This window comes from Manis javanica, chromosome 6, assembly GCF_040802235.1.
Source record: "Manis javanica isolate MJ-LG chromosome 6, MJ_LKY, whole genome shotgun sequence".
Taxonomy (NCBI): Eukaryota; Metazoa; Chordata; class Mammalia; order Pholidota; family Manidae; genus Manis; species Manis javanica.
The window spans coordinates 56584475-56601558 of record NC_133161.1 but is presented as its reverse complement, the minus strand read 5'-3'; the positions used below and the strand labels follow the sequence as shown (position 1 = coordinate 56601558).

At 37.1% G+C, this 17084-nt stretch overlaps 1 long non-coding RNA gene across 1 annotated transcript; it reads left to right on the top strand.

Annotated features, from left to right (window-relative positions):
• The first annotated feature begins 12333 nt into the window (after positions 1–12333).
• On the top strand, positions 12334–16147 carry LOC140849900 (uncharacterized). The gene is made up of 2 exons (XR_012132264.1): positions 12334–15868; positions 15991–16147. It is a non-coding gene; the product is annotated as an uncharacterized lncRNA (long non-coding RNA).
• The last annotated feature ends 937 nt before the right edge of the window (positions 16148–17084 follow it).

Here is a 17084-nt window from a genome sequence, read left to right as displayed (position 1 = left end):
CGATGCTACCAGAGTCACGGTTTCAGAAATACACACCACTCTGGAAAGAAGGGACACAGCAGTGTTATTAACAATACTTTTGTTATTAGCAGGAGTATATAAGAGGGAAATGCAGTGAAAAATGGCTGTTATCCAAGTCTACAGTTAATCTTTTCTTCATTTGAAGTTGTGGATTCTAACAAATGAATTAGAGGGAATGAGATTTATGAATCTCACAGAAAAGTTTTTGAGATACTTTTATCACACAAAAAAGCTTTTGAATGAGGAAATAGGCCTTTAAATGGGATGGCCTTCTTCAGCTACTTTACTCATTTCCAGTAAGTTGCCCTCAAAAATGAATACTGCTTCTAACTGAACAATCACAGTATTTCAACACACCCAAGGCAAACTGGGGAGGGAGAGCTGAATTATGATGAAAGCCTGTACTATTATGACCTTTCTCATGACCGTAATTGATGGATGTGCCCTGAAACACTTTGCAGGGCTGTTGATAAATTTAGAAATGTGCCTGTGACTCATTATGCCCACAATTTGGCAGTTAATAGGGGACAGATTACCCCAGTGGCTATGAGGACAACTCACTGCCCAAGATGTGGTTCTTTCATGTGAAATCACCTTCTGTAGAATGTACAGTAGTCTCTTTTTTGAAATTGTACAGGCTAGGCTCAGAGCTTCACAAACTAAGCTCTAATTTTGATCAGAATAGATACCAGAATGATCAAGATCAAAATGTTTCAACATCTATTCTGGAATGAATACAAGTGAAAAATGCTAAAAATCTTTTACTAAAAAGCCCACAATGACCTCTAGTTTCTATCCAGGATGTAGAAATGTAGAAAGAGTGTCACTCCTACCCTATCAACTAGAAAAAGCTGGGTAAAATTACAACTCTTGATTTTTCTTGAACCAGAGAACTGGGGTCAAATGGTACCAACTAGTCTAAAGCCTAAGAAAAAACAAGTGTCTGTAAAGAGAGAGGAATATGAGCATGGGCTTACTAGTGAGAAGAGCAGGAAGTCAGGGCTGCCAGATAAGTGGGTACAACAAAAACCCACTTAAAACTTTTAATAAATGTCCAAAGGCTAAGGGTATGACAGTATGAAAATATAAAGCCCCTGGAAATTGCAGGCATGAGGAGAATTTATGCTATTTCAGTCATTCTTCTCCACGACTGTGATTCTCCACCAGTAAAACAAAGAACATCTCTCCCGCCTAGGGAGGCAAGAACCAAATCACAAACAATAACAGTCTACCACTGGGGGAGTGGCAAGAGTGGAGAGAAAACTTTTCTGAAGTACGGGTATGCAAAGGTCATTTGCTTAGGGTAAAATGGGAACATTGAGAAAAACCCACTGGCAAATGTAACCCCAGCCTAAACACAAGGTAATGCTACAAGGAGTTTGAAGCTAGGGTCTAGGGACAACAAAGCCAAACCCAGCTCGCTTCTGAGCAGACTGACCTAACACTCCACAATAGCAGAAGGGAGATGGACCCATGTCCAAGCATAAATACTAGTTAACTCACTCCATAATATTCTATACATGATACCCACTGTTCAATGAAAAATTATGACACACAAAACAACCCACTGATAAGAGAAAAAGCAATTGACAGAACCAGAGATGAAACATATGATTGGCTATAATATAGTGAATCTAAAATCACTATAATAAAATATTAAAGACTTTAGCAGGAAAGGTGGTCAACATGCATAAACAGATATTGAATTTCAGTGTAGATATGAAAGCTATAAGAATTAAGTGGAAATGCTAGAAACAAATACTTAAAACATATGAAGAATGTCTTCAACTCTTTTCAATAGACATGGTGCAATTGAAGAAAAAAATCATCAAACATGAAAAAATTACCTAAACTGAAACACAAAGAGAAAGAAAACAGATGAGTGTCCAAAGGCTTTAAGATGATATCAAATGGCCTAACATACAGCACTTTAAATCCCAGAAGAAGACAAGAGAGAGAATGGGGCAGAGTAAATATTTTAAGGGATAATAGCCAAGAATTTTTCCAAAAATAATGAAGGATATCAAGTGCATATATCCCAAAGCTCAGAGATTACCAAGCAGGATAAATAAAAATTTTAAAATAGACATATATATAAGACAAACCAAAAAGGAAAGAAAATCTTAATAACAATCAGAGAAAAGGCCATACTACATATACAGGAACGAAGATAAAACTGGTAACAGATTTCTCATTATAAGAAAGACATAGGAAGAATGTTGAAAGAAACAACAAGAACAACAAGAATCCTTGCAACTGAGAATTCTATACACATGAAAATATCCTCAAAAATGAAGCTATGTTAAAGATTTTTTCAGATGAAGAAAAGATGAATGAAGTTATTACCAGCACACACAGCATTACAAAATATGAAAGGAATTTCTTCAGGCAGAAAGAATATAAGACAGAAACTTAGGTTTATACAAAGAATTAAAGATCTCTGGAAATGGTTTAAATGAAAGTAAACACAAGAGATTTTTCTTATTTTTAATGGCACTAAAAGAAAATTGACTGTCTAAAGCAAAAATAGCACAAATTTGTTCTATGTTTATAGAATATATAAAAGTAAAAGTCAAATAGAATTTATTTCTGGCAATAACAGAAAGACTGGGAGGGTGGAATTGAAAATATGCTATTGTAAGTTTCTTAAACATACACATCTAGAGGTATAATATATTAAGATAGATTGCAATTGGAGTTGTGTATTACCAATGTGAGAGCATGAGATAAAAACATTTTTAAAAGTAGTAAAAGTAATTATTCAGTAATGCAAATAAGTAAAATAGAAATTTAAAATAATCCAAATACATGCACAAAAAGACAAAGGGAACAAATAAAAAAATAGACTAGAAAACAACAAGCAACATGGTAGATACTAATTCAATCATATTAATAATTACAAAGGCAAATGGTCAAAACTAAAAAAAAACATTATCAAATAAAGAGAGGAGAAAAAGCAAGACACAAATATGCACTGATTAACAAAAAAATATTTTACACTTATAGACATATATATGTTAAAAGCAAAAGTATGGGAAAGATATTCCACACAAACACTAACTGAAAGAAAGATATAGTGACTGTACTTCTGGGGCAAAATCCCAGGAAAAAACACTTTGAAAATGAAATCAGTCAAAGGGAGAAACAAAGAGAGAAAAACCCGTTTATTTCATACAAGCAGTCCACTTGTGCTCTCCCATGTCTCTCGCAACCTGGCTGCAGAAGAAGCATCCCCAACCCAACCTTTCTGATTCAGATAAGCCCTCACTCGCCCTTGTAATTACTTATTAATATGGAGATGGACTACTCCTCTCCACCAGCTGGAAACACCCATTGTATGGAGATGCACTAAAGCCAGGCAAGAGATTCTGGAAATAATGCAATTTTACCACAGCCCACCCCTCCAGAAATCTCGCCTCACAATCTACTGTTCTCCATCTCCCACAATGGCCCCTGTGTGAGAAAACTGGAGCATTGTAACCAGACTAATAACACAAAATAGCAACAGCAATAAAATCATGATAAACCCAAAGGTGGAAGATTCAGCTAGGTTCAAAGTCCTAGGCAGATTAAGACCATAGCTTGCCCATTCCACAGGCAGTTAGCAGCTGAACAGGTAGGGAGTTCAGAGAAATTATCATGCAGCAGCTGCAGCCAGGGGGCACATCCAGGCCACAAGGACATGTAGAAGTAGCAATTCATTGGTCTCCAGTAAATGTACAATATATCCTGGCCCTGGTGGACACAGGCACTGAATGTTCCATGATTTATTGTGACCCAGAGTGTTTTCCAGGATCCCCACCCCTCACTACTGTTTGCAGGAACAAGCCTGAATCCCCTCGGGAATAGGGTGTCTAATACTCTGTGTGATGTTATTCTCATATCTGATTACTTTACAGATAAATGTGGCATTTTTCCAAGAGGTTTAGGGTCTTGCAGGCTACTGGAGAGTGTTTATTCTATACTTGGCACAAATTCTGATGTCTTTATGCCATTTGGTATGGAAGGGCATCAGGTGGGGCTGGCATGAAATGTGTGTATTTACATCTGCTGTTGCAAAATGGACAGTCACGACCATGAAAATCTTGAATGAGACAGACCAATCAGGGCCCTGTGAACTGGATGTCCATGTGACTGAAGATGGCTGGGGCTGGGCCTCAGCAGCACCTTGCCTTTCTCATTGGCCCATGTGCGTTAGCTAGTAGCACAGCCTACCTCAGGAGAAAACATTGTAGGCTATAGCCTATCAGTGGGGCCTGCCTTTGACCTTTGATGAGGTCAGCAGAGCCCTATCAGAAGTGCACTGTGTGACTGAGAGTCCCACAGCAACCTGGAGACTACATGGTCTTGGACATTTTGACACATGGACCAATGATGGCTGGCCTTTCTGGCATCTTGGGGACAAGGGGTGGAAGCTGGCCTCCTGAGTGTTCCTGAAGTAACAGCAGAGTGGCCCCCAAAGATGATGGTAGTGTAAACAAAAAGTCCAGAAGGTAAGAGCATTCTCCCAAGGAGGTTTGTCTTACCACTGTAGCCAGTGCATCTGCCTCCCATAGCCCTACATACAGACTCATCAGTAACCCCCAGAGAGAGGGGTATGAAGGTCTGGTATACCTGACTAGAAGGAGATCCCATTCTTACCACTGTTCTATCACAGGACCACTTTCTTGCATGCATCCTGCCTGATGGACAAGATTTGCCTATGCCAGTGTCATTAAAACATGTATAAGGTTATTTTCTTCTACAGTCCTTGTAGCCTGGATGCTTCCCCTGGCTGAAGCTGCCATGTTGATTGCTCTGAACTCCCTACCTGTTCATCTACTGACTGCCTGTGGAATGGGTGAGCTATGGTCTTAATCTGCCTAGGACTTTGAACCTAGCTGAGTCCTCCAGCTTGAGGATTATCATTATTTTATTGCTTTTGCTATTTTATGTTATTAGCCACAGGAGCCATTGTGGAAGATAGATAATAACATGTAGATTTGTGAGGTGAGATTTCTGGAGGGATGGGCTGTGGGTAAAATTGCATTATTTCCAGAATCTCTTGCCTGGCTTTAATGCATCTGCATATTAATAGGTGTTTCCAAGGGGTGGAGAGTAATCCATCTCCATATCAATAGGTAATTACAAGGGTGTGCAAGGGCTTATCTGGAGGGGAGAAGTTGGGTGGAGGCTCTTCTGCTACAGTCTGGTCAAGAGAGAGACAGGATAACTACTTGTAAGAAATAAATTGGTTTCTTAAACTTTATTTTTCCCTTTGACTGATTTTGGTTTCAAAGGTATTTTGCCCTGGGATTTTATCCCCAGAGTTACACAAGTAGAAAGAAAATCATGAGGATATGGAAACTGAAGAAAACTAACAACTACCTTGAGCTAATTGGTATTTCTAAAACACACCATCAGCCACACAATACTCCCTCTTTTCAGTTTATAAGGAGCATTCAACAAAATAGACCACATTCTGGCCCATGAAACAAATCTCACCCAATTTATAATAACTGAAATTATACAAAGTATGTTCTGTGATACCAAAATAATTAATGTAAAATCAATACCAAAAAGATATAAGAAATTCCTACACATTTCAAAATTAAACAGACTTATAAATAACTCATGGGTCAAAAGAATGTCATAAGAGAAATTTATAGCATGAAATATTTATATTAGAAAAGAAAGGCCTAAAATCAATTATCTAAGCTTCAAACTTAAGAAGCTAGAAGAAAAGTAGATATTAAACCTAAAACAAGTAGAAGGAAATTATAAAAATGAGAAGAGAAAAATCAATTAAATTTTAAAGAGAAAAATAATGGACAGAACCAATGAAACCAAAAGCTAGGTTTTTTTAAAAGCTAGAAAAATTAATAAATGTCAAAGCGTATTAACAGAAAAAGAGAGGGAGAAGGAAGTGACCAAAGGGCAGGGGGGAGACACAAATATCAGTAATTTAACAACACAAAAATAAATTTCTTGAAAGGCACTGCCAAAGCTTACTAAAGAAGAAAGATAATCTGAATGATTTTTTACACATACTGAATTTGTGGTTAAAACTTTCCAACAAGACAAATCCCAGAACCAGATGGACTAACTAGTAAATTCTACCAAAAACTTAAGAATGTGGGTAAAATTGCAACATTTCCAGAATCTCTCACCTGGCCTTAGTGCATCTTCATAACAATAGGTGTTTCTAAGAGGTGGAGAGAAGTAGTCTGCCTCCATATCAATAGATCATTACAAGGGGCAGCAAGGAAATACCTGGACCAGAGATGTTGGGTAGGGTCCCTTTTTGTAGGTGGGTCATGAGACATGTGGGTGAACAGAAGTGGACACTGCTTGTAAGTCATAAATGGGTTTCTCCCACTTTATTTGTCCCTTTGACTGATTTCAGTTTTAAAAGTATTTTGCCCAGGCTGGGAAGGTGTATCCCAACCCCCAACCCCCAGCTCCTCAGAGTTACAAAGAAATAATATGAATTGTATACAAAATCTTACGGAAACTAGAAAAGAAGAAAACACTTTCCAACTTATATTATGAAGCCAGCATTAACCTGATACCAAAACCAGATGAAAACACTGCAATGAAAACTAGCAACCAATGTTCTTCAATATAGATGCAAAAATTGTCAACAAAATCTTAGTAAATAAAACCCAGCAATATATACAAGATATAATAATAATGTATCATGACCAAGGTAGCCTATCCTAGGAATACAGAACGGGCTCAACATTAGAAGGTAAATCAATATAGCTAACTATATGAACAGACTTAGGAAGAACACTGTATGATTATCTCAATAGATAAAGTAAAATAATTTAATAAAATTCACCATCCATTAATAAAAAAATTTCTCAGCTAGGAATAAAAGAGAACTTCCTCAGTCTAACAAAGTGCATCTATGAAAAGAGTACAGCTAAATTGTACTTAATACAGAAAGACTGAATGTTTCCCCCCTAAGATCATGAGAAGACAAGGGCACCTACTCTTACCACTTCTGTTTAAAATCATACTAAAAGTTGTAGTCGGATCAATAAGGAAAAATAAAGTACTAAACTGTATAAGAATTGGAAATGAAAAAAAACCCAGAACTACTATTCACAGACAACTAAGAAAATCACAGTTCCTACAAAAATTCTAGTAGCATGGATTTAGGCATATATATATATTTAATTTAGATAAATTTAGAATAACCATTTAGGAATTATATTTCTGTAGGGAATTTTTTATAAACTGTATTTATAAAGCACCAAAAAGTATGAAATTACTACATATAAATCTAACAAAAGATGATCAACATCTATATGTTGAAAACTACAAGATCTGATGAAAAAAATGAAAAAAAGGTCTAAAATGGCAATACATACCATGTTCATGTATTAGAACACTCAGTATTGTTGGAGCACCCGCACTGCCTGATTTCAAAACTTTCTATAAAGCAACAGTAATCAAGGAAGTGTGGTATTCACTATCAATGAACTAAAATAGTCCAGAATTTTACACACACAAATGTAGTCAACTAATTTTTTGCCAAAGGTACAAAGGGAATTCAATTGAGAAGGATAGTGTTTTTAACAAATAGTGCTAGAAAAAGTGGACAGCAATAAACAAATAATTATTGACCCTTATCTTGCTCTATACACAAAAATTAAAATGGACTATAGAATTCAATGTAAAACCATAAAGTATAAAATGCCTAGAAGAAAACATAGGAAAAAGTATTTGTGACCTTGGGTTAGGTAGTGATTTGTCTGATACAAACAAAACCACAACTATTAAAAAAGAAATTGATAAACTGAAATTTATCAAAATATAAATTTCTCTTTCAAATATATAGTTTAAAAAAATGAAGATACAACAAATGGACTTGGATAAAATATTTTTTGAAAGACATATTAGGTAAAGAACCTGTATCCAGAATATGTAAAGAACTCTCAAAACTCAATAAGATAAAAGTTTTTTAAAGTAGGCAAAAGACTTAAAAAAAAGAGATATACAAATAAGCACTTGAAAAGATGCTCACATCAGTCATCAGGAAAGTGTAAATTAAAACCACAGTTTGATAACACCACAAACCCACTTGACTGAAAAAAACAAAAACAAAACTCCCCACAAAACTGACAATATATATAAACACTGGCAAGGATGAGAAGCAACTAAAGTTCTCATGCATTGCTAGCAGGAATGTAAAATGATACAGTCCACTTAGGAAAATGGTTTCGCTATTTCTTACGAGTTAAACATACACTTACCATAATCCAACAATCTCCTAGATTTTTACCAAAGAAAATGAAAACTCATGTTCCCATATAACATATACATAAATGTTCATAATGGCTTTATTTATAATCACCAAAAATGAGAAACAATACAAATATTATTCTCCTGATAAACTCACAAATAACCTGTTTATATTCATATAATGGACTAATATTCAGGAAGAAAAGGAACTACTGATACACAAAGCAAGAATGAATTTCAACTGCATTTTAAGTGACAGAAGCTAGACTGAAAAAGCCACATACTATATGATTCCATTTAGTTTAAATTCTGGAAGAGGCAAAATTATAGGAGCCAAACCAGATCAGTGGTTGCCAGGTGCTGAGGGTAGGAATAAAGTACTGACTACAAGTACGAGTGAATTTTGGATGCTATTACAACTGTTTAGATCTTGATTTTGGTGGTATATGCATTTGTCAAAAACTCGTAAAATGAATCTAATTTCTTACTGCATATAAATTATATCTCCATAAGCTAACCAAACACACACATGAATGAACCAGAAGTCCTCTTATTATTTCAAGCCGAATGAATCAATATTAATAAGCATGTTCCAGGAGACAGAACCCACACTAATGGAACAAATCTGATACAGTCTGTATCCAAAGTGACAGGCACTGAACAAATCTGATGACGATGATGATGATAAAGCTAATGATACAGCCTCTATATTTCTACAAAATAAAATATGTTCATTATATTTTTATTCTTTAAAATCCCCACGTCATCCCTTATCACCTACATTGCATTTCCATAGGGCTTTGTCCCCTAACTTGACCTGCTTTCCCAGTCTGTGTTCAACTTCCTTGCACTTCTCTGTTATCAGCAAAATCCCGATGTATTCTCAATCTCCATCTGAATGTTCCTTCACCTTTTTGATGTGTCTGAAATCTGGATTCCTTTGAGGATGTTGATTCCTCTAGAGCTTTCCCATTGTGTTGCTGTTTTATTATCAAATCCTTGTGCTACCAGACCGGGAAGTGCAGTAGTTGTCCTTCTTTCTATTTAATGCTGCTTCCAGATCATTGTTCTTCCCATCTCAAAAACAAAACAAAAATCTCTAAGCAATTTAAAAGTCATGCCTGCAATTATAGCACCTAATCTCTCTCCTGTTGCGGTCATTCAGAGATACATCTGGCTGCCTCTCATTTCTTGGAGTCCAGCTCCCTGTCTCTCTCTCCCTCAGAGGTCTTTTCACAGTTCTTCTGATCTTCACATTTCTGTAGAAAATCTGTTATCTCAGCCTTTCAGGTCCTTGACCACCTCACCTCCAGGGATCTTGTTCTCCCACCACTTGCTTTCCAGTCATAACCTCCATGACCCTTCCACTTCTCACTGTCAGCTGATAGCCTGGTTTCCTTTTTCACTAAAGTTAGGAACAATCAGAAAAGAACTTCTTCACTCTCCATCCACTGATCTACTGGTCTACCCAACCAACTGTATCTTTACCTGAGTATTCTGCCTTCCCTACTGTTCTTCCAGATAAGCTACACATACTTTCTATCAAAGCCCAACCCCTCCATTTGTGAACTAGTCCTTAGCATGGCACATGCCCTTGAATGACATCACTCTTGCAACTGGCTACTATCACTGTTGGAATTAATCAACATGCCATGAATCATCTGAAAAGAACCAGCTTTAAATTTCCTCTGCATGGATAACACACTTCATGCATTCCTTCTCTTCATTCAGACCATTGGCTACCCCACAGTCTCCATTTCCCTCGGGCCCATAAAATTGAAGCAATTTTAGTGTTTTTTTGATGAGGGGTAAACTGCATCTATAGCTACCTACCTTTCTGGCTACAGGCTATAGTTAGATACTACCCACCCCAAAAGGCTAAATAAAGTAGATCATAAAAGGATTCTGTGTTGGGATAGTAATTTAACTCCATTCATGAAGCAGATACTTAATGATTCTCTGCCTCAGAAACTCTGTGCCCCACCCTCCTCCATGGTTCCCAGCAATTTCCACACTCACTTTGTTCTAGCAGACAGCTCTGACTTGGCACACTGCTGTTGTTCACCCATGGCTGGACTCCTGGCCAAGGCAGTGCTAACTCTCTGACAGATAAGTAGACTGTATTCATTTTTCAAAATAAATCAAGAAGTATTATGGCACACAGAGAGATGAAAACTGGAAAAGAAAACATTTAACAAGAGAGGAGGAGACATTTGGTGATCTCTTCCCATTCCCCAAACCTGCCTCTTAGCCCTATTTCTCTCAGGTTCTCATGCAGCCTTGGCAGAAAGAAAAATCTATACCCAAGAGTAACTTGCAGCATACTCCCTAACTTTGATTCAGGTACCACAAGCTGTAGATATAAAACTCCCACTCAGCACAGAACAGGGATTCTACACCAACTACCTGTCCTCTCAAGAGTACCGGCCTATTCTTCCTGAAATACAAAGGATGGGCTCTATCCTATGACAGACAGTTCTGGCAAATAGAATCAGATGTCCCAATTACTGTCAACCCACCCACACAAGCCGGCAGGGTAGTCCGGACCCCAGTTCTGGGATACAGGTGGCTCATTTAGCAGCATGCCTTTAAAGTTCTTTCCCAGGTAACCCATCCCACCTGTGCTCATAAGCTGCCTGTGTCACAATTTGTCTTTCATGTTTCCTCATTAACAGTATTTTCCAAACTTACCTTTATTTCTTCATTTTCTTTTTACTGCTGCCATTTCCCTTAAATACTTGTCTCTGTATAAAATGAGAACTCCAGAAAAAATTTACTGAGCTTGCCAACTATTTTAAATAGGAGATACTTTTATTCTTATGTGATAGATCAGGAATCTGAGATTCAGGTAATATGAGTAGCAGAAGGTCACACAAGTGAGAGACAGTGCTCAGATAAGAACCTGCAGCTCTTATATATATATACACACACACACACACACACACACATTACTTAGTGGGTGCTACGTTAATAGTATAGAATTGTTTTTGACACATAGATATTCATGCTAAAAAAACACAAATAATTGAATGACTCAACAGATATATTATTGACTTCCAGATCCAATGACTTTCAACAAACATATGGCCACATTCATAAATTCTTGCTTCTCATCTGCAGCAAGCATGACCTGGTGCCACAAGCTAACTTAGCCCACATAGTCTATCTGCTCCTAACCAGGGTCTGGTTTCCCTGGGCTTCTGCACTCCAAAGGCAGCCTGACCTGGTAGGAAAAATGAGGTGGTGAACAAGGGGCAAAACTCTAAGGATGCAGAAGATAGCTGAGTATGGCTTTGATAATTTACAAGAGCTGGAAATATCAAAAATTGTCTATAAAAATAACTAAAATCTAAAATCTCCACAAACAAGGAGATTAATATAATATTCTCATAACTTGAAGGATTCTCTTGATTTCAGAGAAGAAAACTCTACTTTTAGATTTATTTTATTATCAGTTGACAAGTACCAGATGCTTTGTTTTTCTTATAGAAAATCAGGCAATACATAGTCTTGATTAGGTAACATTTTGAAGCCTTTCTTTAGTGAAATGAGTCAGCTGTTCATCTGCTCTTTCTTCAGATTGCAAATGTTTTCACTTAAAAAATTTTTCTAGCATTGATGATACATCCAAACTCTTACACTTTGGTGCCAATGGTTAGACTGAAGCAGTCTCTCTCTGGTGTTCAAGTCCAATTCCATGCAGCAAGGATTCTCTTTCTATGGCTCCAAGAGATACCTCTGCAAGGCAGATGCTACATCTCTCTCTTGCTTCCTTGAAACAACCACAGCCATCAGAACTTACCCTAAGCTCAAATTCAAACCCACTGGGTTAGGTGCCCTGAGGAAGGGCATTGACTTCAGAAAGGAGCCCAAAATGCACAGGCTTCTTGCCCTGAATTCAGTGATATCTATGAGGGGTGAAGGGATCACTTAGTGCCTGCATAGTTCATTTTACTTTCCAAATGCAGCATTTAAACAAAAGATGTTGTTTATCTGGTTCAAATCTAGAGCCAAGTTATGTGTCAAGAGGGAGACTTAATTTCTCATAACAAAATATGCTTGGCCCTAATGTGTGATTTATGAGTCAGTATATCAAATTTGACTAATGTGTTTGTTTTAAGTAGGGAGCAAGCCATTAGGCATTACAAATTCTTAACTGTGGAGAGAGGAGGGAAATAACTTTGATTTCATTGTTCTTTCATTAATTAAGATGAATCAAAGTTGATAAATAAACATTCTAGATTGCTTAATACCTCACAGATATCATATCAAGGCCTCAGCAAGAAAGGAGAAAAGATTTCTATGAGCAAGAAGCAATTAAGAAGGGCTCCCTCTGTGCCATCAATTCTTAGTAATTCCTATGGCAAACTTTCTTTTATCCTAACATCTTTCTTCTTCCTTTGCCTTACTCTATTCTCAGTGTTTTTAAATACAGAAAATATAGCTTTCTACAAATAGCTGGCACCAGGAGTTGGGGAAAAAGCCACAGGTTAGCCCCAGTCTTGTAGCCATGTAAATAAATTTTTTAAAAAAGACATCTTGCATAGCCACAGAGAGACATCACATCATCCTTCCTCCTAGCACAACTTGTACAGTCACTAAATATGATTAAAGTCTTGGGGACCCAGACACCGTCATATCTATTTTGGTATCACTAGCTCAATCCATCCCTGCAGTTAGAAGGGAATCACCCTCTTTGTGTAAATGTTTGTTTTGTTGAAGATTCTTAAGCAGAAATTAATGGTATACATGCTTGAGGAGGAGTATTATATCAGCCATGATAAACAGTTCCCAGGCAATGTTTAGACTGGCCAAAAGTCAACCTAAGAATTGTGGACAAGGATAGAACAACACATTTGGCATCTATATACTAGGACTGCCTAAAACACAAAAAGCAGAGACCTCTGTCAATTTACCAATTTATCTAATTAATGTATTCTCTCAGTGTAGGCAGATAACAAATTAAAGACTAGTACCAAGTCTTCACTTTGTTCCATGTGATGTGTAGTTAATGAATTATGACTGTTTGATACTCTTTACCAGAAGTTACAGAATACACTTGGGCCTTCTCTGAAATTCCCTTTGATCTCTTGTTTCAAGCCATGTGCCAATATTCTGGACCCCTGTAACATCAATGATCACAACCTCCAGGTTCTTAAAGAGCTGAAAGTAATCAGGCAGAATCAGCAGCAAAAAAGTTTCAGCTGATAGTCGTGTGTTCAGGGAAACTTTGTCTAGAGATTCAGGAACTCAATAATATTGTAAATATTTTTAAAGTACCTACATACAGACACACACATACATAAAACTAGAGAGAGAAAAAGAGGAAAAAGGAAAAAGACCTCTCTTTTCCAATCTTTCTTTTCCTTAGTCCAAATCAGGGTTAAGGCATTATTTAGGGTATTCCCAGTGAAAACTGGGCATCATATATATTTATATGATTCAGCAAAATGGAGCAAACTTACCTAAGGGTTCTGTAAGGCTGTGTAACTTTCCTCATAGTGCTGACCCAGAAACTTGAAAGATATACAGTAACAAACAGACCAATCCCATGGGACCAAAATCTTATTTTGAATAACATCTTAATCCGGACTTCAAGCCAAAAGAAAAATATAGCTTTCCTGTTGGGGGAGAATAGACTGAGAAGATTTTATTCCATTTCCATTGTCTGATTCACAAGTGTTATTAAATATTTACCAAAAATCTGAGAGCAGATTCTTAATAATTGTTAACTGTAGATAATGTCATTCCATTAAGGACTCAAACTTCTATAAAGTTGTACAAGGTAAGTCCTAACTACCTTAATACTGCTAACCCATCCTTGGTAGAATAAATATTTGCTTTAAATTCCTCTATGCCAAGTTTCTTGAAATCCTGTAATCTAAATCTCCTTTTGTAAATAAGGTATGCCCTCACGAGGATGAGTGAGCAGAATCTAAAGCCTCATCTGCCTTCTCTCTACCTTGAATAAAGGCAGAATCTAAAGCCTCATCTGCCTTCTCTCTACCTATATAAAGATATATAGACGTAGGGTGCTTCTGACAGTATCTCAGTATGAGTGCCTGATAGAAGCTATAATGGTTACCAAGTTCCATTTCAGCCAGTTCAAGCTTCCCTTGCCCGGGTTTTCTCACATCTTCTAGCCTCAAGTGGTCTATGTTGTTGTACATCTACCAGGGCACCAAATGGCTGAAGATCATATTTTCCATTCTCCTAATTTTCATTATTTCTTTATAACAATTCTCATAGAAGTCCAGCCTAATTTGTTTCCCAGAATCTGTGTCTGATGTCTTGAACCAGGATCTTTCTCAGATCCTGATGTTCATGACTAATCTTACCCCTGAACCTGCTGCGGTAGAGCTCTGGGGCAGAGAGGTCATCCTGTGAAGGTCATTAACTTCTTTCTGCACAAACATCTCACTAAATGCAGCTTGGGGTGGGTCTTCCTTGTATGCAAACTAGAAAGCTGCATGCCTGGAGTGAATTCTCTGTTCTCCAACACACCACAGAGAAAATAACTGTGTTTCACTCACTGACATGAAATTCACATAAAGAAGATAACCCATCTAACCAATCACTCTCACAGCAAAGTATTTAGTAACCATTATAGCTTCTATTATTCGAAGTCTACTTTTGTATGATACCCTAGGAAACAAACAAACAAAAAGATATACATCCTCACTTAATATATAAACAATCAGCATCAGTTTCTTCCTGAGAACATATTTTGCTAGAGGGAAGAGGAAGGAAAAGAGAAAACAAATTATACTTATTGAGGATCTACTCTGTCCCAGACTTTGTACTTGGTTGATTTATATAAATCATCTCATTTTAATTACTGCAGCCATGATAAGCCATAAATAACATTACTTTCATTTTAGAAATTCGAATAAGTCATTGCTTTAGGGTGGGGGAGTGGAGAGTAATGTACAGTTTTCTAAAACACATATATACACGCAGAATCTTACAGATTTGTGAGGACCAGGGGCAACGAATCAGAAACCATGGGAAACGATCTGCCTACCTAAGAACTGAGTAAATGATGACGCTGGGATGAGCATAGTATTTGGACTCTGTCCTAAATCATAATATATTAACAGAGTTCATCTCTGTCCCCTTCCCCGTGTTAACTAAAAAGAAGTATGTTTGTGTGTGTGTGTGTGTGTATTTGAGGAGAGTGAGTGAGAGAGACAAACTGGGCTGTCAGTTCTTGTAAAAAGAATGAGCTGAACTCTGTTACAAATCTTTACTCAGGTAGTGATAAAATAAATATTCTAGTAAAGATAGATTTAAAATTAGAAAATCCATAAGTAACTCAATTGTCATTTCCAGCATTTAAATCAGGACTAATCACACAGATCTGGGTTAGCCCCAGTCCTTTCCACCTAGTTCTCCTCTCTGTTTGCCAATAACCAGTTTTTAATCTGTTTCAGGGAGAAATCCAAGGCACTGTGGACGTAAAAATTAACCTTAAAATACTTCCTGAAGCATTACCAGAAATCGTGTTTTGAATTTCTAAATGACTCGCAGTGTTTACATTTCCAGGCTGTGCCCATGACCACAGAGATAAATGGGGCATTGGACAACTATTTGAAGTACCAAGTTACAACATGAAGTAAGTGTACCGTTCAGCATGAGTCATTTGAAAATAGAAAAAAGAATGGCTAGCAAAGATGATGCTACATGACCTCAATATTTCAAACAAGGCCCAAGAAACTTCTCTGTATTTGCTTTTAGGTCATGACCCACCATATAAACTGAATACTTGAGAACCCAATGGCTATGGAGTACCCTGATTCAACCACTCAGTTCATCATATCCTCAGATCAACAGCACAGTCAGGGATTCTCAATCTTGGCAACGTAACAGAATCACCTGAGGAGGTTTTGGCTTTTATGCAATATCAATGCCTGGGCCCCAGCACCAGAGATTGGATTAATTAGTATGGATGGGGGCCAAGCACTAGTATTTTTTAAAGCCCCCTCAGTGAGTCAAGGTGATCCAGGGTTGAGCACCAATATATCAGTTGTACGAAATGAATTTAGAAATCTTATCCCCCAACCCCTTAGTGTTGCCAGAACTACCAGCATGGCTTTATAGCCTGTGAGAACTCAGGCAGGATACTGATCACTGAGACTCACTGTCCACATCTCTAAAAAAAGGTGAATCAGAACACCTTTCAGGCATGTGTTTTCCATGGGGCCTAGATCATCATATTTTCAATATAAATATCAATGAACCTAGACACTTCCTCTCTAATCACATATCTCTAGAACTAACATCGAGTGTAACTTAAATGAGAAAATATCTCTTAAATGTAACAACGTTGTTTATTTTGCCTATGTAACTTAAACTATGACTTCTGAATGTCAAAATTCCCTTGAAAAGAGTGAAATACTGTCACCTAGTATTTGTTCTATCTCTACAACCCCAAATTGGAAAAAGTGTTTTAGGTATGATATTTGTTAAATGTATTTATTATGTTTAAAACTGACCAGCTGGCCCTATATTTATAACCCTCATTCATTGATATTGGTTCTCCTGAGGTGGTTATCTTGGTAACAAAAAACCCCCAACTTATTGTTTAATCTTTGAATACTCCCTACCCTAGGTTTCTGAGAAACTCATGTCGTTTTGTTGTGAGATTGAAGGAAGAATTTAATGTTCATCTCTTTTTATTTCCATTGTGCTAGTACAGTTTCTGAAACAAAGTGGATGTTTACATATTTGTAAAATTTATTTTCAAAGATTTACTTCAATATCCTGTGATAAGTGATGCAAAACAGATATATAACCTAAACCTTGGTATCTGCTGATTGTCAATGACTCTA